Genomic DNA, 11662 nt, shown 5'->3' with positions numbered 1-11662 from the left:
TTAAAGAACTAGACATAAGACCTGAAACCATAAAATATAAAGAAGGAAATATAGGCGAAACACTACGTGATGTGCACATCAAAGACATCTTTACAGACATATCACCCAAAACAGTGATAGTGAAGGCAAAGATCAACCGCTGGGGAAACATCAAATTAAAGAGCTTCTGCACAGCAAAGAGACAATACCAAAAACAATGAGAACCCCCCACTGGGAGAAAATTTTGGCACACACACACTAATGATAAGGGACGGATCACAAAATTCTACAAAGAGCTGATGAGACTCAACAACACCAAAGAAAATAAGCCTGTCAAAAAATGGGCAGAAGAGCTAAAAAGAAACTTCTCTGAAGAGGAAATGCAAATGGCCAACATGCATATGAAAAAATGTCAACATCACTTGTAATCAGGGAAATGCAAATCAAAACTACCATGAGATACCATCTTACACCAGTGAGAATGGCACATATTAAAAAAATCAGCAACAACAAATGTTGGCGAGGGTGTGGAGAAAAAAGAACTCTCCTGCACTGTTGGTGGGAGTGCAAACTGGTCCAAACACTATGGAGAGCTGTGTGGAGATTTCTTGACCTACTAAACATAGAGCTTCCATATGATCCAGCAATGCCACTCCTAGGTATTTACCCAAAGGATACAGAAACATCAATCCAAAGAGCACCTGCACCCCTATGTTTTAAGCGGCACTGTTTACAATAGCTAAGCTTGGAAACAGCCTAATGCCCAAAAATAGATGACTGGATCAAGAAGATGTGGTACATATACACCATGGAATATTACTCAGCATTCAAAAAAGATAATCACATGCAATTTGCAGCAACATGGATGGTGCTGGAAGGGATCATGCTCAACAAAATAAGCCGGAAAGAAAAAGGAAAATACCGGATGGTCTCACTCATAGCAGGAATCTAGAAAACTTAAATAAGGGTCCAGGAAAACGAGTAAGTATAAGAAAGTGAAAATCAAAATCAACAAACAACTATGAACCAGAGACACTCTCTGAGGGATGGGTGGCAGGGAGGGGATGATTGGGGTCAAAATAAGGGGGTTGCAATTGTATAGGTAATATAAAAACAAAATTTATAAAAAATAAAAATAAATAAAAATAGATGACTATTTCCATTAAAAAAAAAAAAAACAAAAGCATGTCCTTTATCTTTTCTGCTCATCTCCAGTTTCATTCTGTTGTTGTCAAATAGATACTTGGTGTGATTTCAGTATTTCTAAGTTTGTCAATACTGTTTTGAGAAACTGATCTATCCCAGAGAATGCCCCATGTGCACTTGTGAAGAATAGACATTTTGCTGTTGTTGGATTTTTTATATCTGTTAGATCTGTAGTATCCTATAGTGACTTATAATATTGTTCAAGTTCTCTGTTTTCATACTAATCTTAAATATGGTTGTACTATGCATCATTGAAATTGAGGTAATAAAATATCCTACTTATTATGTTTCACAATGTTTTTATTCTATAATGATGTCTTGATATAAAAAACATTTTTGAGCAGTGTCATTTCTTTCTCTTGAAGGTAACATTTATTCAGGTGAATTTTGTGTACTTTGAGAAAAGCAATGTTTTAAGTACCAAGTCTACAACATACAACTGAGAACATATTCAGAGTACATTGTTACACCCTTGGTAACATTTTATTGCTGAGATACTTATAAAAAAGTATCTACTGTATCATTGATATAGCATGCCCTATGATATATTACTGGTGTTTAAACATTATTATGCTGATGTATATTTCTACCTTTAGTTCTGTCAATATTTACTTCATATATTTGGTTACTCTGATGATTTGTGAATATGTATTTATATTTACTGTATATAAAATTGACTTTGTTATTGTTATAAATGTTGTCTATTAAACTTAATGTTTTGATTTTGAAAAATCTATTTTGTTGGTATAAATATGGATACCTCTTCTCTTGGATGTGATTTAAATGAGATAACATTTTCCTTTCTTTCTTTTTCAGCCTATGTGTATCCTTAAATAGAAAATTATTCTCTGCCCATGTATGGTTCCGTTATATTCCTCCTATTATTGAAATCATCTGATATTTTTCTTTGCTCTTCTGGCTTATTTCACGGATCATAATTCCTTCTACCTCCATCCATGTTACTGTGAATGGCATTAGTTTATCTTTTTGATTGGTGAATAGTACTCCATTGTGTATATATACCACATCTTATTGATCCAGTCATCTTTTTTGGGCCTTTGGGTTGATTCCACGTCTTTTTTTAAGATTTATTTTATTTTTATGCAGAGACTTAAACTGTTGTGCCACCAGGGAGGCCCTCTTTGTATTCTTATCTGGGATTCATTGGGCTTTGGAATCCATATATACATTTCCCTCCTCAGAATTGGGAAACTTTGGCCATTTTTTTCCAATAAGCTTTATTCTCTCTTTTCCTTCTGTGACTCCCATAATGTGTATATGACTTAAGATCCTGTTGCATACATGTCCCTTAGGCATTGTTCAATCTTTTTTTTTTTGACCTTTGGATAATTGTAAGTAACTTCAGTTGCTGATTATTTCTTGCTTTACCAAATGTGTATTGAACTACTCTACTAAATTTTCAAATTCAGGTATTGTAGTTCAGCTTCAAATTTTCTGTTTAGTTCTTTTAAAATGTTTTCAGTCTCTTTACTGATATTCTCATTTTATTTAGGTACCTTCTCCCTGAGCTTGTTAAACATAAATATGGTGGTTCTTTGAATTATTAGTTAGTTAAAAACTCCCAGAATAAGTGATTGGGTGGGGCCCAGCCCCAAAGGTGATTGTGGGGCTGGGTCCTAGAGTGGGAGACATGAAGTTCAAAATTGGGGAACAGAGAGCAGTTCCCACCCACACATCAGTGAAACTTCAGCAACACTGAATTCCCAAGTGGAGAGAGGACACATCAGTGAACAAAACACACAAAAATCCCTGGCCTCATGGAGTTTTAATTCTATCAGGGTAACAGAAATAAGCCAAAAGACTTGGCCACAGACAACTGATTGTTTATTCCAAAAGAGTCTTCACAATCAATTGTGAAATTGAAAATTGGCTCCTTGAAACATGATATTTCTGCTTTAAACCATGTGGAATGTCCATAGTTTCAAAATGTCTCCTATGTTATGGCCTGTCCGGTGTGGCTCAGCAGCTAAATTGGCCCTTCACATTCTTTTGAACTCTCAGATGGCTTGAATCAACCTTGAATTAACCTTCAATTTTATTCAGAGATGCCATTATCTGCACCCATCCCATCTGTTCTCTGCTTAGAGAACAACCTGGTTATTATTTTGTGTAAAGTACACATCACTGGGTTTAGAGAAACATCAAAGAATGCCTTTTGCTCAAATAAAAATAATTAACTCCCAAAACTCAGAATGTTGTACCCTCTAATTTTCTCTCCTTCTGTCTGAGAGGCCTCAGAGCTTTATTAACTTCTGCTACAGTGTGAGTCTTCTGGCGCAGCAGTAGCCCACTCAGTTCTCTTTACTTCGAAACAGCCTCTAGGCATATAGTGTATGATAGGCCTTGTCAGAACTTGAGGACAAATGGACCAAGAACCATCCCCACCCCCAAATATGACTGAATGTTGGACACATGCTCCAAGTTGTTCCCTCTCCAGAGAGAATAGGGAATTCAGGCTTTTCTTTCCCTCATTCTGTGTTGATGTAGGTAGAAGGTACTTTGTTACCAATGTTCATGCTAGTTTGGATTTCTCCCTTGTTCTTATCAGTCCCTGTAAGGGCAGGAATGGGCACAGTGCAGGTTTTCTGATCCCATGCAGACCGGGTAAAGGAGGAGTCAGAGTCCTCAGTGGTTTTGCAGGTTTTTATTGGGGTTTAGCGGGTACGTGGCAGGCAGGGATGCTGGGGGGCCGGGAGGCTGGCAGTCCTCCCAGCCCCCAGCAAATCCGCGCTTTCTCTGGGCTCTCTGGAGTTCTCTGCTTCTGCTTCTGGCTTCTTCTCTTTTGGCTTCTACTGCTTCGGCTTCTACTGCTGCTGCTGGCGTCCCCGTGACGCCGCCCTTAAAAGCACAGTCTTAGCTCAGCTGAATCCCATCTACCTATACCCACACCCTATTCCCGGCGCCCGCCATCAGGCATGTATTCAGGACAAGGATCCATCATCTATCCTGATGGCGGAAGGGCAGAAAAGCCTGATATTTTCTTTACCCTACAGTCCCCAACCTGATACCCATTCCCACCAACACCCAGATACAAGCTAGGCAGAAACCAATCCTTTGGGTTGTCCCATGAAAAATTTGCACATTGAGCATATGTTTTAGTCTTTTGTTTCAGAAAACACTAAGAAGTCAGAAGCTGGGAACTTTCTCCCAGTTGTACTATACGGAGCCAGGGGGAGGGACATAAATGTTTCTACTGGCGTTGATCCAACTGATTTAAGGTGCAGGCACCTCTTAACTGGTTTCAGGGTTTCTCACAAAGAATATTTGTGTATTGTTGAATCAGTGTGCCCATGTTTAAGAAGGAACTTCTAGGGTTTCTGATTCTGCCATCTTGTTGAGATCACTATGTAGGAGGCAGGAATAGACACGGTGCAGGTTTTCTAATCCAGCAGACCGGGTAAAGGAGGAGTCCTGGAACCCTCAGCGGGTTTTCAGGCTTTTATTGGGATTACCAGGTACACGGCAGGCAGGGGCGCTGGGAGTCCAGTAGGCTGGTAGGCTGGCAGGCCTCCCAGCCCCCAGCAGGTCTTCACTCTGGGCTCTCCTGCCTTCTCTTGGCTTCTGCTTCTCTTGCTCCTCTCTCTCGGCTTCTTGTCGGCTTCTCTTTTGGTTGCTGCTGCTTCTTGGCTTCTGCTGGCGTCCCCGTGATGCCGACCTTAAAAGCCCAGTCTCAGCCCAGGTGAATCCCATCTACCTATGCCCACACCCTACTCCAGGTGCCCGCCATCAGGCATGCATTCAGGACCACAAGGATCCATCATCTATCCTGATGGCGGGAGGGCAGAAAAGAAGCCTGACATTTTTCCTTACCCTACACACTAGTTTCCATTTTATTATTTTGTTTTCTGTTTTTATTTCCTCAACTATGTTTTGAATCTCATACTCTTTTCATCTCCTTCTGAATCCCTGGTGACATAGATCTTACTTGGTTTTGTTATTGTGTCACAGGTACCTGAATCTCTTTTATTTCCATTCTATTTTTCTCTCTTTGTTCATATTTCATAAATTTTATTGCTTTGTCATCAAGTTCACTGATTCTCATTTTTCTCATCTCTTCTCTATAACTGAGTTCACCTAGCAATTAAAAATATGTTAGCCACTGTATTTTTTTAGTTCTGTAATTTGCATTTAATTGTTTAAAAAAATCCCTTTTCCAGAGAAATGAGCCAGAAAGAAAAATACCGGATGGTCTCACTCATAGCAGGAAATTAGAAAACCTAAATAAGGGACCAGGAAAAAGACTAATTATAATAAAGTAAAAATCAAAATCAACAAGTGACTATAAACCAGAGACACATTACGGGTGGGGGGAAGGGAGTAGGATCAAAACAAAGGGGATGGGAATTGTATGGGGACTATAATTAAGATGAAAATGCATACATTGTGCAAAAATGAAAAAATGTAAAAAAATATATACAATAAAATAAACAAACAAACAAAAAAATCCCTTTCCTTTACTGAAACTTTCTCTTTTTTTTGTTTCAAGAGAATTTTTAATTATTTGTTAAGGCACCTTTATGATAGTAGTGTTAAAACTGTTGTCAGATAACTTCAGCAAATAATTATCTTGCTATTTACATCTGTTAAATATCTTTTTCAGTCAAATTGTGGGTTTTTGGCTCTTGGTATGAGGAGTATTTTTTTAAAATTACATCCTAGACACTTTGCTTAGTATGTTAGGAGTCTCGGGACATTATTTACTTATTTATTTATTTATTTATTTATTAGGGATTTATTTATTTATTTATACAAGCACTGGGTACAGTCAGAAGCCAGGGAGGGTGAGAGAATTCACCAGAGCCAGAGCAGAAAGAAGAACAGGCAGAAGGACCAAAGTACACTGCTGAGGGAAGCAGATGGCGGCAGGAGAGGTCTGCCCGCCATGTGGGACCCTCACCGGCAGCTGGGGATCGAACCGTTGCTGCAGAGGCTGCGAGCAGCTTTGCAGCCCAGTGCTCAACGCTGTGCCACCAGGGCGGCCCTTGGTATATTATTTAAATCTTCTATTTTAGCAGGCACTAATACTACTAAGCTTTATAATGTGGGTACTTGACTACTTTTGTAAGCTTTAGATCCCATGACATTTTGGTTTTCTGTCATTTCAATGTATTTCTGATTGGATTTGTTCCTCTGATACTATTGTAACTCCTGCTCATTTTCTGTTGGTGACCCCATCAGAGTTTAAACTATTTTCTAGGCCATCTGGTATCATTAGGCCACCTTATAGAGTTTGGGGTGGAAATCACTGTGGCTAAATCTTCTGATTCTAGTGGATAGCGGATTGGGAGATGCTAATGCCTATGTGTGGAATAGTAACTGGGTCATCCATTTACTTTACTTTCTCCACTTTAGTTGTATTTAGAATAAAGGAACTTGGAAAAATTAATCTACATGATTCTGTTCCAGAGATTCTGGATATATATTTAAACGTCAAACTAATAAGATTTGGTGATGGATTTTGTTTGGGATGTGAGGGAAAGAGAATCAGGAATGGTTTTAAGGATTTTAGCCTAAGTAACACAGTGAATGGTAGCAGAGAAGCTAGGAAGGACCAAATTTGGTGGGTCTGGGGTTAGGAATTTTGAGTTCTGTTGTAATTATATTAAACTTGAGACACTCAAGTGGTGATGAACAGTATGCTGGATTTACAAATTTCGATTTAAGAGATGGAAATATATATTTGGGTAGTCATCAGATTATAAATATTATTTAAAACTATATGATTAGGGCCTTCCTGGTGGCACAAGTGGTTAAGCACCACGGTATTAAGTAATCTGCATGAGTAATCTGCAGCACAAGTTCGATCTCCAGCCAGCCAGGGAGAAAACCACATGGCGAGGCACACCTCTCCTGTCTCCCCTCAGCAGTATATTTCAGTCAGTCTGCCTGTTCTGTTCCCCACTCTGTCTCTGGTGAATCCTCTCACGCCCGCATCTCTGGCCTGTACCACTGCTTTTGTATGCACAAATAAATAAATCTTAAAAAAAAATAAAAAAAAACTATATGACTAAATACTGTCATTTAGGGAATGATATAGATAGACAAGAAAAACCAAAAGACAGCCCCTGACACATTCCAATATTTAGTGTAAGGAAAATCAAGAATCTAGTAAAAGAGACAGAAGGAACAAGCAAATAGGAAGAAAATAAGGACAGTTTGTTATGAAAGCCAGAAATGTTGATAAATTGAGAGGCTGTCCAAAGATTTGGTCAAATGAGACAGATTTTAGAGTGATTCAGATTAGTCCAAGAGAATGATAGGCAAGAAAATGGGGGAAGGGAGAATAGAATTCTTTGGAAGAATTTTTTTATAAAGTGGAAGCGAAGAAATGAACTAACTGTAGCTTTATTTTCTTTTTAATAGAGCATAGTAGAATATGTTTGTATGCTAGTGGGAATTATTTCATGGAAAGGAAAAATATTGATACAGGAGAAAGTAGAATGGGATCCAAAGTGAAAGACTTGGAATTGGAAGCAGTAACAATTTATAATTTTAACTGGTGGGGTAGTAAATTATGTGAGTACAGGTACAGATCCGGTGAAGAACTTTGTGGTGAAAGGTTGGGGAATTTTTTTTTTAGGACTAACATTTTTTATTCAAATGAAATTTACATTTCAAAGAAAATAATAAACATATATTCAAATGATAATGATTAAATAATTTATTTTCTAACAAAGTATATACATGTAAAAGCCATTCTTTTTTATAATTACTATTTTTGTGTCTTTTTTATTTTTATTTATTTTTAGATTTATTTATTTATACAAGCACTGGGTACAGTCAGAAGCTTGGGGGGGTAAGAGAATTAACCAGAGCCAGAGCAGGGAGCAGAACAGGCAGAAGGACCGAAGTACACTGCTGAGGGGAGCAGTGGGCAGCAGGAGAGGTCTGTGCGCCATGTGGGACCCTCACCCAGCGTCTGGGGATCGAACCGTCGCTGCAGAGGCTGCGGGCAGCTTCACAACCTAGCGCTCAACCGCTGCGCCACTGGGGAGGCCCGCCATTCTTAATTTTATGATAGTTTCTTAAATATATTTCTTTTAGAGATTAAAATCAGTATCATAACCTTAACTATAGAAAATTAGTTTCTTACTCTGATTCCTTCTGACAGTACAGTGGATACAGGATGATCATCTAGTATCTGATGATGAACTATATTAATTTATTTATTAATTTTTCAGATTTCAAGTTTTAATTTCAAGCACAAACACCAGCAAAATTGTGATTTTCTTTGAATACATTCTGCATTATGCAATCTAATAACTATGCTAGTTTTTTAAATATTTTATTTTATAGAATTCTTACATCATTTTTCATTTTTGTAAAATGTATGAATTTTCATTTTGGTTATATTCCCCATACAATTGCACCCCCCCTTATTTTGACCCTAATCCTTCCACTCCCCGCCCCGCCCATAGTGTGTCTCTGGTTTATAGTTGCTTGTTGATTTTGATTTTTACTTTGTATTAATTAGTCTTTTTCCTGGTCCCTTATTTAGGTTTTCTAAATTCCCACTATGAGTGAGACCATCCGGTATTTTTCTTTTTCTTTCTGACTAATTTCACTGAGCATAATCCCTTCTAACTCCATCCATGTTGCCTCAAACTGCATGTGTTTATCTTTTTTGATTGCAGAGTAATATTCCATTGTGTATATGTACCACATCTTCTTGATCCAGTCATCTATTTTTGGGCATTTGGGTTCTTTCCATAGCTTAGCTAGTGTACATAGTACTACTATAAACATAGGGGTGCAGGTGCCCTTTGGAATTAATGTTTCTGTGTCCTTTGGGTAAATACCTGGGAGTGGAATTGCTGGATCATATGGAAGCTCTATATTTAGTAGGTTGAGGAGTCTCCACACAGCTCTCCATAATGGTTGGAACAGTTTGTACTCCCGCCAGCAGTGCAGGAGAGTTCCTTTTTCTCCACATCCTTGCCAACATTTGTTGTTGCTATTTTTTTTTTTTAATATGTGCCATTCTCACTGGTGTGAGATGGTATCTCATTGTAGTTTTGATTTGCATTTCCCTGATTACAAGTGATGTTGAACATTTTTTTTCTTATGCCTGTTGGCCATTTGCTTTTCCTCTTTGGAGAGGTTTCTTTTTAGCTCTTCTGCCTATGTTTTGACTGGATTATTTTCTTTGTTTTTGTTGAGTCTCATCAGCTCTTTGTAGATTTTTGTGATCAGTCCTTTATCATTAATGTTGGGTGCAAAAATGTTCTCCCAGTCGGTGGGGTTTCACTTTGATTTGGTTATTGTCTCTTTTGTTGTGCAGAAGCTCTTTAATTTGATGTAGACCCAGCTGTTTATCTTTGCCTTCACTATCACTGCTTTGGGTGATGTTTCTGTAAAGATGCTTTGAAGTGCATGTCATTTAGTGTTTTGCCTATATTTCCTTCTATATATTTTATGGTTTCAGGTCTTATGTCTAGTTCTTTAATCCATTTTGAGTTGGTTTTTGTGCATGGTGTGAGGTAGTAGTCAAGCTTCGTTCTTTTGCATGTAGCGACCCAGTGAGTAAAACAATCAAAAAATAATTTCCCCAACCATTCTTTCCCAATTTGGATTCATTTTGTATCTTTCTCTTGTCTAACTGCTTTATATGGAAATTCCAATACTATGCTGAATAGTATTAGTAATAATGGATTTCCTTTCAGTACTAGATCTTAGTGGAAAACCTTTCAGTTTTTCATATTAGAAATGATATTATCTGCAAGTTTATTGTAAATGGCTTTTATTATGTTAAGGTATGTTCTGATTATCCCTAGATTATTTAGGGTTTTCTTTTAAAAAAATATTTATTTATACAAGAACTGGAGTACAGGCCAGAGGCGTCGGGGTGTGTGTGAGAGAATTCACCAGAGACAGAGTGAGTACCAGAACAGGCAGACTGAAAATACTGCTGAGAGGAGCAGCAGGCGAGACAGGATAGGTCTGCTATGCCAAGTGGGTATCTCCCTGGCAAGCCAGGAATTGAACCTGTGTTCCAGAGTCTATGGACAGCTTCACAGCATGGTGCTTAACCCACTGTGCCACTGGGGAGGCCCTATTTAGGGCTTTCATCACGAATGAATGTAGGATCTTATCAAGTGCTTTCTCACAATCTATTGATACACCAATATGGCTTTTATCTTTTGGTGATGTGGTGAATTGCATTGATATAGTTTCTTTTTAATGGGGATGATGAAAACAAATAAAGTTTAATAAACAATGCACATATTTTAAAATTTACTCTTAAAAGTGTAAGTTACAGAGAATCTGTTTTAAGAATGGATTTTATCTTTTTATGATTACTATGAGTATAACTAGTAAAGTAAAAGCATGTAATAACATCTCCATGAAGCTAATTCTGATGATTGGTAAGGTAGATTCATAAACACTTATCTGTCATTAGCTTCTGAATAAAAGGAAGCCTTTGAAAATCTTGTCATCATTCTTATCAGCATATAAGCCATTAAAACTGTCCACTCCTGTCACCTGCATCCATACCACATCCTCAAGCTTCAGCTGCAGTACAATGCAGCAGGTGCCTGGTCTTCAGAGCTCATGTAACTGTCTTTGCTGTGCAGTGCTTTTTTAAATTTTATGTATTTGTTACACCATTCTTCATTTTCATGCAATGTATGCTTTCTCATCTTAGGTACAGTCCCCATGAAATTCCTACCACCAATTCACCCATATGCTATCACCATATTCCTTTGTGCTCTTAGCAACACTGTTTGGATCCTACTCCCTCTTTCCCGCCCCACCCCTTGCAGAATGTCTCTGGTTTATAATTGCCTGTTGATTTTTATTTTTACTTTATTATAATTACTTTTCTTTTTCTTTTTCTTTTTTTTTTTTTAAATAGAGGCATGTTTTTATTTATTTATTTATTTGTTTGTTTGTTTGTTTTTGTTTATACATGCACTGGGTACAGTCAGAAGCGCGGGAGGGTGAGAGAATTCACCAGAGCCAGAGCGGGGAGCAGAGCAGGCAGAAGGACCGAAGTACACTGCTGAGGGGAGCAGCGGGCGGCAGGAGAGGTCTGCACGCCATGTGGGACCCTCCTCCGGTGGCCGGGGAGCAGCCGGGGATCGAACCGGCGCCGCAGAGGCCGCGGGCAGCTTCGCAACCCAGCGCTCAACCGCTGCGCCACCGGGGAGGCCCTACTTTTATTTTTCTGATCCCTTATTTGTATTCTCTACATTCCTCCTATAAGTGAAACCAACTGGAATTTTTCTTTTTCTTTCAGGCTTATTTCACTGAGCATTATCCCTTCCAGCTCCATCCATGTTGCTGTGAACGGCATGAGTTTATCTTTTAGATTGCTGAGTAATATTCCATTGTGTATAAATACCAAATATTCTTGATTCATTAGCTATTTGTGGGGTTTGGGCTGTTTCCATAGATTACCTATTGTAAATAGTGCTGCAGTAAACATAGGGGTGCAGGTATCCTTTTTGAATTA

This window comes from Talpa occidentalis, unplaced genomic scaffold, assembly GCF_014898055.3.
Source record: "Talpa occidentalis isolate TD23 unplaced genomic scaffold, MPIMG_talOcc4v2.1 talOcc4.15, whole genome shotgun sequence".
Taxonomy (NCBI): Eukaryota; Metazoa; Chordata; class Mammalia; order Eulipotyphla; family Talpidae; genus Talpa; species Talpa occidentalis.
This window is presented reverse-complemented; position numbering follows the sequence as displayed.